The following is a 14,366-nucleotide window of genomic DNA, read 5'->3' on the forward strand; positions in this document are numbered from 1 at the left end:
TGAATCAATGACAAAGTTTAATTAAGGCAAAGTGCATGGGCTGGAGAGATGGTTTCCTGGTTAAGAGCACTGGATGTTCTTCCAGAGGTCCTGAGTTCAATTCCAAGCACCTACATGGCTGTTCACAGTATGATGGGATCCAATGCCCTCTTCTTGTGTGCAGATGAGCATGCAGTCAAAATAACCATACACATTAAATAAATAAATCTCAAGAAAAGACAAAGCACAGAATTGATAGAATTTGGTAAAATGTAAAGAAATATGACAGGACAAACATCACAAGTCTCTACTTATAAGGCCCCTTAACAAGCCAAACTCCTCCTAAAGAAGATGTGGGGCTGTGGTTGGGGCCGGATGTGCTTAGTGTGGATGCGGCTGCATGTTTCTGCAAAGAGAAAGTTCTGGAAGGATCTGCTGTGCAGTGGTGAACGAGAGCAGCACACTGTGCACTCAAAACTTAGGGAAGCATATTTTCTGTCATAAACTTTTCTTTTGTTTTTTTTTTGTTTGTTTTTGTTTTTTTTCTCCAGCAAAGAAGATTAAAACAGCAGAGTAATAAATGTCTCTTATGTATCTATTGAAATGCTAAGTTAGGCAGAGATTTGAAACATTCCCAAAATATAAAGAAATTCATGTAACAAGATGTTGCTTGGGTAGTGTCCATCTTTGTTGAAGAATAAGAACACATGAGCTATAGTTCCAGCAAGAGGGAAGAGGATAGATTAAAGGCTGCAACAGCCTGACTAATGAGAGGTTCTAAGATACCGAGAAAGACTTCTAAGAGAAAGCCTGCAACCTCATCCCACTCACAGAGCCTAGACATTCCGAACCCACCCATCCATTTGCTGAGTGTGTTAAGGAGGGTACTGCTTCGTATTCTAGAGTTGCAGGTGTGAGATAATAATCTGGGGTTTCTAGCCACAAGTTACCTGGTATTTTAAGGGGATGAGATAAGCACGGAAACAAGAACTCGAATTAGAAATGCTCCAGATGGATCCCAAACCCAAAGTTTACAGGCCTAAGGCCGACCTGCCACAAGGCTGTGTCCACATGCCAGGAGGGTATGCCTAGCCTTCCATCTCTGTTTCCTTCAAAGTCAGTACACGAAGTGAGTAGATTTATGAAAAAAATTCCAGTTTGCTAAGGGTAAATATCTCTTTAAATATAAGGTAGAACTAGGAATGAATTAAAATTTTGAGGGCTATTTAAAGTTAGAACAAAGAAGCAAATATATTTTGATGTTTATATTTATTTCAGACTTCTCAAGGAATCAAAATGCAGGTTGACTATGTAATACCTTTTCAGTCTGATCAGCTATCAGATATTCTATAATTATTCTATAACCATAAAGGCAAAATACTTTTGCCCCCCTCATTTTGTTCTTAGTAGCTTTATAATCCTTCCAACTCAGCCTATAAAGACAAAGGTTTTCTGAATTATTTTCATTGTTTTCCTTTAAGATTTCTCTGTATATTTAAAAATTGCAATTTTATATTTTGGGCACACCTGAGATCTCACTACGTGGGAGCTGTGGGCAGAAGGGTCAGGAGTTCAAAGCTAGTCTTGAGCTCTGCAATGTTAACACGGGTTAGGCAAGACCTGACCTCAAAAACAAAATCAATCAGTCAAATAAAGAAACCTTCCCAGGTTGTCCCCACCACTTCAGGAAAAGAAAAATATGTTTTGAATCGATAATATATGTATATGCTAAAAAATTTATAAAAATACACAGTATAAAACTTAAAAGGTACAAATGGGTATTTAACTTCCTTCCTCTTAAATAATTGTGTTAAAACTTTCACTAGGTTTTACCTTAAATTTAAGATAAAGACTTCGACGTACGTATTTTAGTTCATATCTGTACATTTTTACTTATGACAAAGACATATAAAAACACATAGACAGGGATAATGATTTTGATTCATACAGATTGTGCAAAAAGTACAGTGACCTCACAAGAACTCAATGATAGTTATTTCAATCAGAAGATAGTTTGAGTTCTTCAGACCATAATGAAATGATGGCCTCATGGCAATTCCCTGAGTCCAAACAATGAAAAATACCTGCTATCAAAAATCACAGCCTGAGCTTTTAAAATTTTTTCCCCCAATGATATGAGAATATGTTTTGGGACAATATAGCATGATCACACAGAACTGTGTTGCAGAAAGCAGGCTTGAGGGTGCCAACGCTGGCTCTCATCACACTCCCAAGACTGGCAAGCATCCTTGAGAAGTCCTGCAAGGTCTCGTCAGTGAGTCATGGGAGTTATGTTTTTTTTTTTTACGTTTTATGATCAAACTAGTCCTTTAAAAGACACACTTGGAATACCCAGTGTGAATGTGGGCATAAGAGCTGCAGAGCTTTCTCTAATTCTTAATGTTTACCTAAGAGGAAGGCAAAGCCCACTGAGTTAAATGTTAGCAGGATTTTTGCTTCCGGTTGCTGTAGCACTGACAATAGCAAAAGGCAAAAGATGCTCAAACGTTAAACTTGGGCTCCACACTAATTCCATAATGCGTTTCAACAACGTGTGTCACTAACATCACCTTGCTGGAGCAGGCAGCTGGGCAGGAATAGGCGGATGTAAACTCAGACAGCCTCACCTTCCTGCCTCTGCAATAGAAAACAGCCCCTATCTCAAGATGTACTATGGGACCGGGGCAACCACTATGAATGAAGAGTGCCAAGCTATGACGGTAATTTACATTTAGGCTATTTTTTGCATTTTAAAATGCAAAAAAATTTGCATTCTTTAGTTACAGAGAAGAAAAATCTAGAGGCTAAGAAAATAAATTTGGCTCTTGATAGATGCCCAGGATCCTTCATCATTATTTAAACTGTGTACGAATAAAGCTAGAATGCCTGAGCCCTTGATTAGACTGATGATTTTTTGTTGTTGTTGAGGGACTTTACTTAGGAGACTGGCTGCAGAGGATCCTTTGCTTTGGAATTTTGATTCCTGTGTGGTGGTGCTTCCCAGACCTGACTGGTGATAAGAATCACCTGCAGTGATGGCTAAGTTTGCTGGTTTCTCCGTCCTCCTAGCTCACCTAGAGTCTGACTAAGCAGGTCTGGGATAGAGCCAAGAGTTTTTTTTTTTTTTAATATGCTTTCCAGATGATTTTTGTCTTAAGAAAAGTTCTAAAAAGTGAATTTCAAAACATTTATTAGAATGAACAGGAGATACCGTGTATGTCCCACCTCTACATGTGTGTGTGTGTGTGTGTGTGTGTGTATATATATATATATATATATATATGTACATATACATACATAACTACACATACACACATATACATATATATACATACACATATGTATATATACATATGCATGTATATATGAGCATATATATAAATATATACAAAATTTATATATATGCTCATGCACACATATGTATAAGCAAGAGCATATACATACACATAGTGGCAACAAATGTCCCAGAAAACTCGAAACGTAGGCATTCTACCACTTATTCTTTATGTACTTTTCATCTTAAAATTTTGATTATAGGGCTGGAGAGATGGATTTCTTTTCTAAAGGTCCTGAGTTCAATTCCCAGCAACTACATGGTGGCTCACAACCACAGTGTACTCACACACATTAAATTAATAAGTAAGTAAGTAAATAAATAAATAAATAAATAAATCTTAAAAATTGGTAGCTGCAAAGGAAAGTTGAGGATTTAACTCCATAGTAGAACACTTGTCCAGCATGAACAAGTGCTTGGCTTTGATCCTCAGCATGGAAAAAATAAAAAATGGCCACCACCCACTTTGATGACTCATTTTGAAACCCCATTGGAACAGCAGTCAAAAAGCTATGCCTCCTGAGGCTGGCAAGATGGCTGAGGGTGAAGGTGCCTGGTGTAAGCCTGATGGTTCATGTTCAGTCCTCGTAAGCCAATTGGAGGGAAGAGAGAACCAATGCTTCAAGTGTTCTCTGAGGTCCACAAGTGTAGCCTCACTGCTCAAAACAAATCGTGGAGTGTGAAAATAGTAAATCAATACTGTTCCATAGCCCTGAGCCTGATTCCCAGCTTACTTAATAGCCATCAATCTTGAACGTTTGAGAATATTAAGGGAAGGGCTTGAGATGTAGGTTTCAAAGACAAGAGACACTTAAAGGAAACACTTATTTGATTACACACGTTCACTGAATAGAAGGAAAATAACAGAAGGACAGACAGCCGGGGAGGTCACCTTGCATGTTTTGACAATATTGTGCAGTCCTGGCTTTCCAGTTGAAGCAGGTAGAAACTGTGGTAACAAGTCAAGCTGGAGCCTCCACATAGGCATGATTAGTCACTGTGCATGTGAGAGACAACAGGAATGGTACAAGACACTTGGAGGGTTTTTTGTTTTTGTTTGTTTGTTTTTAATTGAATACATGTGGTTATGGATGAGTTAAATGTGGACGTAAGCAGAGGAGAGTAAATAAAACCTAGAATATTTGCTCTCTAAAAGGTGTTAGATAGACGGGTCCAAAGCTCTCGTTCCTTCAGTTCTGATCTCAAGAATATGGCTAATTAGTCTTGCTGTCCAACTTCTTCAGGTAGGCTCCTGGGCTGGCACCAGGTGCGCTGCTCACTGCTAGAGCACAAAGCCTCTACAGTTGTCCTGTTGGTTTTCCACATTAACCACGTAGGGAGCGTGGTGCAAAGGGAGGTAATGAAAGATTTAAGTCTGGAAACAAGAGTTTCTCCATGCTTAAAAGTCTAATTAGCGTTCCCAATATCCTAAGAAACAATAGTTCTCAAATGCACAAGGAGATAGCTGAACGTTCTCCCTAATAAGATATCAGATTCCTTGGATCAATCGTGCTGGCATCACAAGGAATAAACAGTGTTTTTCTTTTTTCTTTTTTTGAAGTTGTAGGAAACATCCTCGGGCGGTGGCTGCCTTTAAGTTATAGGCATCCAGCAGCATTGAGTGTGTACGTATGTGAGTGTGAGTGCATGTGAGCGTGCAGAAAAGGACATCAGGCATCCAGCTCTGTCCCTTGAGACAGTTTCTTGGAGCTAACTTGGCAGTGTGTTCACTGAAACACAGCGTCTGTCTCTGCCCATCACAGTGCTTGAGATATAGGTGTGTGCATGACCTCACCCAGCTTTTTATGTGGGTCCTTCACATTCAAACTCAGGTCCTCATGTTTGTGCAGCGTGTGCTCATCTTCCATCTTCCAGAGCCATCTTCTAGCATCCTGACGACTCTTAGTGAATGGTGATACTTCTTCTTCCGCATCCCTTCTAAGATCCTGGGCTGTTATAAGTAATGTCTCCTCAAGAAAATGTGAGGGTTTACATACAGTTGCTTTTTCTCAGCCAAGTAGCTAAGGAAGAAGAAAGAAGTTTGGTTTCCCGGTCCTTGAGTTATTTGAACATAAAATGAAGAGTTGGGATGTTGCAGACGAAATCCTGCTTCTGCCAGGGTGGTCCTGGGCTTTTGAGCTTTTGTCTTTGAGCATTCCGCTCCTGTCCCTAAGCAGCAGTTTCTGAGGCTGCCTTCCTTTTATCCATAAGATCTATCCTAACATCCACTTCCCTTTCTTCAAAAGGTCAGACTTGGTCTGAGCTTCCCCTAACCATAAGGTGAGGATGGCAAGTTTTTATTGGAGACCTGCTATCAACTAAAATGAAATAGTTTACTGAGTAATCACTTTATTAGTTTCCTTGGTTTTGTTCATGGCTCATGTTCCCAGCACTTAATACATGGCAGCCTCGTCAGAATTGTTTTTGAATAAATGCATGGGCAAATTTAGATAGCAGAAAGAATATTTGCCATCTTTGTAATTCCAATCCAATTCAACAGGACTTATTTTATATGAATTTTCATATAAAAAAAAAGATATGTGTATGGTTGTGACTGAATAAATATCTGGAAAAGATAGGACGTAGCAAACAAAACTAAACATAGACAAACAAAACTAAACAAAGTACTGAGATGTTATTTTGTGACGTGCAGTAATTGTAATGTTAACTCCAAGTACCCAAGGTTTCTTTGCTTCTCTTGAAAGTGTCCCCCCTTGGACACAACAGATTCATGTTTGGAGGCTTGAAAGAAGCATCATGGCTTGCAAGGCTTGGACATCATTATATATAAGGCAAGCCACAAGGAAACGAGGTGTGCCAGGTTGTAATGTGCAATTTCCATCTGATTGCAACTTACTTGAACAAAGGCCCCTATGACATCTGTAAAAGAAATTCTGGTGAGAACCAAATTCAGAAAAGGTCTGGGGGTGTGTGTCAAATAAAGGCAGTTAGAGGCTTGCTACTCTGTACCAAAGAACTGTCTCCAATACAAATGGAGAAGCCTAAGGTTATTAAAAACTTTAATTGTGATTCATTTTTAACCCAGTTTTCCAAAATTGGATTTCCTGGGGCTCTGATTTGAGGGCATCTAATAAATTCCTAAGCCAGACATTACTTTAATTGGTAATAAATACTTGTTGAACGTTAACCTATAAATTACTCAGTTGCAGCAGAAGGCAGTCCTGAATCTCACTCAAGTTCCGGTATGTATTTAATACTTGGTGAAATACAGACAAAAGCCAAAATTGCAGAAACTCATACAATGAAGCAGCAGCAAGGGGGAGATCATTTGGTCCCCTAGGTTCTCGGGACCCCAGTTTATACACCTGTCCCTTTGCAGCCTTTTAACTGTTTATGGTTTGGCAAACGCAACTTTTAAAAAAAAATAAGACTGGCTAAACTCAATGAAGAGGAACTCCAGCATGCTTAAATGGAATGCAGGCATCAATACATTCTAAGGATCATTAAAGATGGTCAGTTCTATCCACATAGAGAAGAGGACATTTAAAATGTGTAGGGTATGGAGTGTTAAAGAAATAAACTCCTGTGTATTTGTGAACTGGAAGAAATAAAGCAATAGTAGCATGTTAGAAATGGCTTCATGTTCCCCCCAGTTTAATTCTCCTTCCCTTGAGATAAAGGTTCCTTGGATGATCTATGCACATATCTTTTAAAATCTAGGTATTAAATATGTCTATTTCTATATATGTGTTATTTAAAGAATTGTACAGTGAATCCAATTTTGTCACTTTATATTTTAAACCTCTGGACACCTAACAGTTACTGTTAATGGAGTCAGCACCAGGAAATTTCATGTTCCTAAATTCAACATGGCCAAATCCCAGGTCTCAGGACTAGGACAACATGGGGCATGTCTGTGGGGGACAATGTGAGTGTCTCCTGAGATCATGTGTCAGTCCATGGAAGAGAATTCTGTCATCAGGGCAAAAGATTGAATGGAGCTGGGAGTGAAGTCCAGGGTGCAGGCAGCCTCAGTGGGTTTGTCTCCTGACTCACACCCTGCAATCTGGTGTGTGTATGTGGAGGTGGGGAGGGGCTGCCTTCTCCCTGGTGCACAGCTGGCATATTCTTCAAGGTTCCCTTTGATCCCTGCTTCCAGTTCTCCACATTTGCATCTTGCTCTTTCTGGTTCATCTCTCTGGTTGTGGTAGAGAGCATCCTCCTTTGGAGATGGTGGCAGAACACTTCTGAGGCTTTGCAAGTCTGGGAATTTTTTTTTTTTTTTTTTTTTTTTTTTTTTTTACTAGATCTTCACACAGGGACCTGGGTAGAATTCCAACTTTGAGGTAATTTTGCATCTGAGGCTTTTGCTTCACGACCTCTTTGCATCTAATGTGTCTGCTGAGAACCCCGGAGGCTCACTGAGTTCCCCGGGAACATGTTCATTCAGTGGTCTCCTTATCAGGGATCTTCTGAACTCCACAGGGATGTGCACATCTCTGAATTCATTCCACATATTGTACACTTGGTGTGGATTTTCAATCCAGAAGTAAATGGCTTTAAATTTGGTGGATCTGTTTCTGTATACTTGTGTGTGTGTGTGTGTGTGTGTGTGTGTGTGTGTGTGTGTGTGTGTGCACATGTTCTTGCTTATGCAGTGCATGTTGGGGTGAGAGGTATTTCGATAGAATATATTCTTCTGTTGCTCTCTCATTTTCTGAGACAGGGTCTTTCATTGAATCTACTGATCTCTGATTAGCTAGCTGGCTGGCTGGCTAGTACACCTAAGGGATTACCTAGGTCCACTTCTAGCTTTGGGGTTACAGACAAGCCCAGTTGTGTGGGTGCTGGGGAATCCAAAATAAAGGGCTCAGGCTTGCACAGAAAGTGCTTTATGGAATGAGCCATTTCTGCAGCAGCAGGGGAAGTTTTTGAATCATTTCTTTGCCAAGGCCTTCCTCCTCTGTCTTTCTTCCCTCCTCCTAGAGTCTGTTATATCTTGTGTCACTTTTCCTGTCTCTGTGTTTTCTACCTTCCTACCCTGTTCTGTTTGACTTCTTTGTGTGTGTGTGCATGTGTGTATGTGTGTGTGTGTGTGTGTATGTGTGTGTATGTGTATACTCTGTAGGCCATTTCTTCAACTTGTTTCTGTTACCTTTTCTTTTCTTTCATTTCAATAACTCTTATTTTCAAAAAGGCAGGTTGAGACACACTCCCTTAAGTATATCAACATTTTTTTTTTTTTACCAACTAGCTCTATGAATTAGGTCATTATTCCCATAGAAGTTCATAACTTACATCAGAAAAGTTTAAATACTGCTAAGAAGTCACACAGGCATTAAAAGAAAAATTACCTTTTTGTTCTTAAATAACCACAATTGCACTTTAATGGGTGTGAGCATTAGCTAGGGGCTATACAACCCTTTGCAGTCAGATTGGATATTGCAAAGCTCATTTCCAGACAGATTTCCAGAAATCTTGGTTGGTTGTCACACACTTATCAAATTCTCAGTTGTACATAAAAAAAAAAAAGTGTTGTCCCATAGAACAAAAAGGATGTTGACTCAATGTTTAAAAATATGAATAATTTTAGCTAGCTGTTGCATTCTATCTGTCAGGTAGTTAGTGTCAAGGTGTTTATGTCAAAAATGACAACCCTTTGCCACACCCCTGACAGTATAGAGAGATACCTTGGGTATCCTGTCCTGTGGAAACGGAGGCACAGGTTGCATACAGGCTAGTTTTGTCTTACAGAGCTACTATTCTAACCTGACATAATCTTAACTGTGTGCAGACTGTCTTCACAGAAGGCATCTACATAGTTTCCCATGCATAGCTCAGTCCTTAGGACATTCAACTATTGGAGTTTCCTTCTATTCTGAAGCACACAGTCAATACACAGACAAAGATCTAGGATTGCATTGTTAAATAGAGTCATCTTTTTGTTTTTTGGTTTTTTTTGAGACAAGGTTTCTCTGTGTAGCCCTGGCTGTCCTGGAACTCACTCTGTAGATCAGGCTGGTCTTGAACTCAGAAATCCACCTGCCTCTGCCTCCCAAGTGCTAGGATTAAAGGCATGCACCACCGCCGCCCGGCTAAGTAGAGTCATCTTGAAAAAAAAGGAGATAATATGCTTCATTTTATTTGTTTGTTTTTGTTTTTGTTTTTCAAGACAGTGTCTGTCTTTTGGAACTCACTCTGTAGATGAAGCTGACCTTGAACTCACAGAGAACAGAGATCCACCTGCCTCTGCTTCCTGAGTGCTATGCTGTCCTTGCAGAGGGCTGGGGTTCAGTATCTAACACTGAGGCAGCTCACAACAGCCTGTAACTACATCTCCAGGGATCTTAACGGTCTCTTCTAGATTCACGAGGCACCAACATACGTCTTTATGTATATATGTATGTATATATAATATATATATACAATATATATAAATAAATCTTTTAAAAGAAAGTGGATACATTATGTGTGTGTATGTGTGTGTATGTGTGTGTGTGTGTGTGTGAGAGAGAGAGAGAGAGAGAGAGAGAGAGAGAGAGAAAGAGAGAGAGAGAGAGAGTGAGAGAGAGAAAGAGAGAGAGAGAGACTTTTTGTGGCTTTCATTTCACATGCCATTAGACCATTAGGCAATGCTATAGAAGCGACTCAAGATAGTCTGTGGCTGTTCCCAGACAGCTGAGTAACAGTCCGAGTATTAACATCTGTGAATGAGTCTTCATCCTTTTACCCCAGATTAGTCTTTGAAGGATCCAATCAGGGTAAAGATAGAATGTCAAAAAAGAAAAAAAAAAGGTGGCCTGGCAGGTAACATGACGAACCAATGTTGGTCTTAAGTAAGCTGACTCGCTTTTAATTCACAAACCAGTCTGAAAAGATTTGTGATGAAGCTGACTCCTGTCTAGACAGAGAGGGGAGTGCAAAACACATTAGACAGACACAGCACAGTAGTGACAAGAAAAACCTGTTCCAGTTGCACAAATGCATGGGGGAAGGAATCAGCTAGCTCCTCCTTTAGCTAAATATATAATCCTAATGGACCCATATCTACATCCTAGGGAATTCCAGCTTTATTTTTAGAGCCTTAAAGTGTCTTACCAATGAATAATATAGGCAGTGAAAAGGAAACTGGGTAAGAAGAATGAGGGAGTTGATGGAGAAAGAGGGGGAAGGAAGGGTACAGGACAAAGAGACAGAGATGAGAGACCAGGAAAGAGCAACCATATCAGAAGAAGGGAATGGAGAGCAATAAAATCTGTTTAAATATTGTCCTGGATTTCAAAGGCTATTTGTGTTTTAGCATTTGGAAAACATCACTGGCTGAGGCCTATAAAATTTATCTCTTGCCTCAGATGTTCTGTAGTCATGTGTGTTTTTCTCTTTCTACTTAACGGTGATTAGGATACAGATATCAGAGAAGCCAGCCCCTACATTTATTCTCTGTAGATGAGTATGCCAGGGGCTGGTTAGATATAGAATAACCTGACTGCTTTCTGTAATCAATCAGGCTATTTAAGAAAAGTAAGTCATTTGAACACACACACACACACACACACACACACACACATACTCTTGATATGGAAAGATGCATCTCTGAGTTAGTTAGTATGGGCATGTGTATATGTGTGCATATCTGTAGAAAATAGAGGTTGGCATTGGTTCTTTTCTTGATTTCTCTTCACATTATTTGTCTGTCTGTGTATGTATGTATCTATCTATCATCTATCTATGTATCATTTATTTATATTTTTAAAGATGTATTTACCTTCATTGTATATGGTCCATGTAAAATGAAGGTAAATACATCTTTAAAAGTGTAAGTGCACCATGTGTGTGGGATGCCTGTGGAGGCCAGCAGAGGGCGCAGGAACTACTGGAGCAGAAGTTTCAAAGGGTTCCGAGCCACTGTGTGATAGGTAGCAGGCAAACCAGGATCTTCTACAAAAGCAGCTTTGTTTGTTTCAGAACAGGCTCTCTCACAACACAATACAACACAACACAACACAACACAAGGGATACATTTGGAAATTAGAAAAAAAAACTCACACTTGGTTTTGTTAGGCATGCTCAACTTTGTTTAAATACAAATATGTTTTAAAATAGACTTTTTTGTTTTGACTTTTTTAGTTTATATTCTGTCCAACTCACATAAGCAGTCATGTGACTAGTCACATTTGTGGGGTTTTTGTTGTTGTTGTTGTTTAAAAAGCTATGATCATGGGTTTTATTTAATACTGTATAACAAGTGTAGAGTTTCCAAAGTGGAATGTATTAGTGTTCCACTGGGAAAATGAAAGGAATGTTTCCAGTTGTTGTGGTAAATATGATGGTGGCAAGAGTCGCAGAGGCCAGGAGAAGTTTGTCTTCTTTTAATGGTTCCCGGCTACATCTTTTTCTTACATTGACAGATTTTTCTCAAAATATTTCTCTGCCAAGGTACATTTGCTTTAGCAGATGCAGTTATTATGGTTGGGATGGGGGAAATTCTGTTGTCTTAAAATACTTTCAGATATAATTAAAGGGACGAGAAAAATGAGGAATTCAGCAAACATGGTAAGGAAAGTCTTGTGTGCACCATCAGGCCGCGGAGCTGAACATGAACATGAACGCCTTCCATGTCTCCAACTTCAGCTACTACACCATGGCACAGCCATGTTCACCCCAGAGGCATTCGAGTTCTACAGGGCTGGGGCATTCAGAACAAATGCTGTTAAGTAACTCAAGATCGAACTTTTATTTGCTAAAGCAAAACAAGCTGCAACTGGCATACTAAGACTGTCTATGGGAGAGGTCGTGAGGGAATGGGGGCTGCAGTGGTAAGACTGTCTATGGGAGTGGTCATGAGGGAACGGGGCTGCAGTGGTAAGACTGTCTATGGGAGAGGTCGTGAGGGAACAGGGGCTGCAGTGGGAGCTGTTTCCTTTAGCCTTTCTCATCAGAACTTACTTGTCTGTAGAATAACCTGACTGTTTTCATTTCCTTTTAGAAGTGTGTGTGTGTCTGTGTGTATGCTGTGTATGAATCTGTATGTTTGTTAGTATGGGTGTGTGCATGTGTGTGCATGTCTGTAGAAAATAGAGGTTGGCATTGGGTATCTTTCCTTGATTACCCTTATTTGATTACTTATTTATTTATGTTTTAAAATATTTATTAATTAATTTATTTTTTTATTTTTATTTTTTAATTTTTTTTTGTTTTTTTGAGACAGGGTTTCTCTGTGTATCCCTGGCTGTCCTGGAACTCACCCTGTAGACCAGGCTGGCCTCGAACTCAGAAATCCTCCTGCCTCTGCCTCCCAAGTGCTGGGATTAAAGGCGTGCACCACTACTGCCCAGCTTAAAAGATTTATTTGCCTTTATTTTATATTTATCAGTGCTTGGCTTGCTTATAAGTGCACGGTGTGTGGGATGCCTGTGGAGCCCAGCAGAGGGCGTTGTAACTACTGGAACAGAAGTTACAAGTTATGAGCTGCTATGTGATTGGTAGGAGCCACATCAGTATCTTCAGCAAGGGCAGTGCGTCCTTATCTATCTGTCTACTTTCTTTCTTTCTTTCTTTTTCTCTCTCTCTTTCTTTCTTTCTTTCTTTCTTTCTTTCTTTCTTTCTTTCTTTCTTTCTTTCTTTCTTTCTTTCTTCTTTTTTGAAACAGGCTCCCTCACTGAATCTCATACACTTGGGCTAGTTGAGCAGTGGAGCTCAAGAATCCATCTTTTTCAGTCCTGCCCATCAACGAGTTGGAGTCACCATGCCTGGTCTTTACTTCTTATATGCATTCGGGATTAAGTCTCTCACACCACACACAGATGCTCCATACATTAGAGACCTAGCATTATTCAAGTTTACAACAAAGACACATCACAAATAGAACACAAAGTGGTCTGTTTCCACGGAGTGGAAAGTGACAGCTGCTTTTGACATGGTGACCCACACACTGAATGGGGTGGCATCCTCTAGTTGTAACTCAGAACGACTAGGTCCGTTCCAGTCCTTCCTAAAGGATGTTAAGAATCAACCTTTCAACTTCCAGCCCTAAATAAAGAGCACTCTGCTTTTAATGACCTGACACTCAGATGTGACAGGCTCAGAGGCCGGGAACAGTACCATGCCCTGTTATAGCTAACTGGGAACCTTCCCAGGCAAGGGTCAGGGCAGGGCCATGGCTCCCAAGGCCCGTTTGGCAGGATCCGCTTGCTGCCGCAGCAGAAGCAGAAACAGCAGAAATAGGGAAATGACATGTTTTTCTAACCTCTGTGAAGAAATAGTGGGACTGTGTCTTTGCTGATGGGAAAAGTACAAAAGAAAACAATCTTGCGGCCAGGGTGGGTGGTGGGTGGGGGAGGTACGTACTATGAGATACCTGGACACACAGTCTATTGGTCCGCAGGGAGCCATAAATATAGAAGAGGTCAAAGGCAGAGGAGAAGTCATCCCCCCACAGTCTTGGATCCCAGAGCCCTTGGGTGAGGTCAGATGACCTGGTAATGAAGAGAGCTCCCAGGACGTGGTGACTTTCTTCAAGCTTGTGGGATAGTAAAAGCTGATGGCTTCAGGCAGTAGACAGTAATGCCTGAAGGCTCACTCTGTCATTCCATTAAAGCCCTCACTCAAGCATAATGTCTTGTTTTTAAAAAAAATTAATTATGTTATTTATGTATATCCCAAATGCTTCCCCTTCCTGGCTCCCCCCTCCCCTTCCCTTTCACCTCTGAGAGGGTGCCCTCTCAAGGATCCCCCACCCTGGGGCATCAAGTCTCTATGGGATTAGATGCTCTCAAAGACTGAGTCACGAACCAAAGAGCCATGGAGTCTTAACAGTGTATTTTGGTCAGCAAAAGCCTAGCCTACAACAAATTGCTTTTCTTTTCTTTTCATTATTACATTTTAATAGATTTATTTTATGTATGTGAGTACACTGTTGCTGTCTTCAGACACACCAGAAGGGAGCATCAGACACCGTTACAGATGGTTGTGAGCCACCATGTCGCCGCTGGGATTTGAACTCAGGACCTCTGGAAGAGCGGCTGGTGCTCTTGACCACTGAGCCATCTCTCCAGCCCCTCACTAATTTCTTTTTCTACTGGAACTTTAGAAA

General features: G+C 40.4%; 1 protein-coding gene and 1 long non-coding RNA gene across 8 annotated transcripts in view; one reads left to right on the forward strand and one right to left on the reverse strand.

Moving 5' to 3' along the window:
• Positions 1–14,366, reverse strand: part of Palld (palladin, cytoskeletal associated protein) — a 393,911-nt gene that overhangs the window by 186,192 nt on the left and 193,353 nt on the right. The gene's annotated exons all lie outside the window — the stretch shown is intronic.
• LOC116069356 overlaps positions 1–14,366 on the forward strand; it is a 166,549-nt gene that overhangs the window by 13,940 nt on the left and 138,243 nt on the right. The window lies entirely within an intron of this gene.

This window comes from Mastomys coucha, unplaced genomic scaffold (genome assembly GCF_008632895.1).
Source record: "Mastomys coucha isolate ucsf_1 unplaced genomic scaffold, UCSF_Mcou_1 pScaffold22, whole genome shotgun sequence".
NCBI lineage: Eukaryota > Metazoa > Chordata > Mammalia > Rodentia > Muridae > Mastomys > Mastomys coucha.